Source organism: Sinocyclocheilus grahami, unplaced genomic scaffold (assembly GCF_001515645.1).
Source record: "Sinocyclocheilus grahami isolate Dianchi unplaced genomic scaffold, SAMN03320097.WGS_v1.1 scaffold1050.1, whole genome shotgun sequence".
NCBI classification, from domain to species: Eukaryota; Metazoa; Chordata; class Actinopteri; order Cypriniformes; family Cyprinidae; genus Sinocyclocheilus; species Sinocyclocheilus grahami.
The window spans coordinates 336,979-338,596 of record NW_015506229.1 but is presented as its reverse complement, the minus strand read 5'-3'; the positions used below and the strand labels follow the sequence as shown (position 1 = coordinate 338,596).

General features: G+C 35.0%; 1 protein-coding gene across 1 annotated transcript in view; it reads left to right on the top strand.

The window, feature by feature from the left end:
- Positions 1 to 1,618, top strand: part of LOC107566139 (VPS10 domain-containing receptor SorCS1-like) — a 170,177-nt gene that overhangs the window by 17,611 nt on the left and 150,948 nt on the right. The window lies entirely within an intron of this gene.

Sequence of the window (1,618 nt, the reverse complement as noted above, 5' to 3'; positions counted from 1 at the left end):
ACTCTCTCTCACAGACACACACACACACACACACACACACACACACACACACACACACACACACACACACACACACACACTCACTCACAGACAGACACATACACACAGACTCACTCAAACATACAAACAAACAAACATGCAGACAGACAGACAGACAGACAGACAGACACACAGACAGACAGACACACAGACACAGACACAGACACAGACACAGAAACAGACACAGGCACAGGCACAGATAGATAGATAGATAGATATATAGATAGATAGATAGATAGATAGATAGATAGATAGATAGATAGATAGACAGACAGACACAGACAGATAGATAGACAGATAGACAGACAGACACAGACACAGACAGACAGATAGATAGATCATTTATGGATGGTACATTTTCTCGATAGATAGATAGATAGACACAGACAGATAGATAGACAGATAGACAGACAGACACAGACACAGACACAGACAGACAGATAGATAGATCATTTATGGATGGTAAATTTTCTCAGAAAGTTCATTTTGGTCCCTGTGTACATCCTCCTTAAATATATACTCAAAATACAATATCAGTGCAAAGCAAGTGCTTCTAGCTGTACCAATATTAAAAATATTACCACTAGAAACAAACTCTACATCATTTCCTCTGGCATTTCAGAATCAGATGAAGTGAAATTAATCCATCCATATGAAACACCGGCAGCAAACTTCAGTAAGTGCTGCAGTGAAGAGAGAGAAGTTTGTGTACGGAGTGAAATGAGGAGCTTGTGAGGTGAGGATGGAGGAGCTTGTTTTGTATTATAGATACAAAGAAAGCTGCAGGCTCCGTGAGGCCTGCGAGTTGGGGATGTTGGCAGTGATGCATGATCATTCAGAGCTGCCTATGATTGATTCTGTGCATGGGATTGACTAAATTGCTACAATTTGTTTAGATCCTCGGTGGAGGATATCTCAGCATTAATAAAACATTATCAATCATTAGTATGGAGACTGGAGAGATTGTGCGAGACTTAAGAGGCAAATTAGTCTCTGTCTCAGATGTCTGACATACACTCCCGCTCAGAAACTAGACTTCATCTTGGAGGTTTTAAAGCTTAATTTTAGATACTTCAAACGTAATGCAGTGGCATAGCATTTGTGATCAAGAGCATAAATGTTCAGTCTTGTTTCCAAGTTTTTTTATTTTTATTAAATGAAACCATACCGTTCAATTTAACCAATGAATTTTCCTAATTTTGTCTTGTTTTCCTGTAAAAAAGATCTAAACATCCTTAAAAGAAAATTTATTTCTAAGATTAAGTTTAAGATTCAGATTAAGATTTTTACCCCACTGACAAATTGTATTTGTCTTGTTTTTAAGCACAAATCCAATACATTTGAGTTTATGCCTCATCTAAAAAACCTTAATGTAAATAAAATTAAATATTAAAAATAACATAAAATATGAAAAATAAAAAATGCATTTCAGATAGTTATTTTCAAAAAATTTTTAAACGTGTTGAGACGTTTTGAGTCTGTTTGTATACTTCAAACAGTATGTATACTGCGAAAAATTGGTTTAATAAAGTGAAAATGGAATAGAATATATATATATATTTTTTTTTTCTTTTTTTTT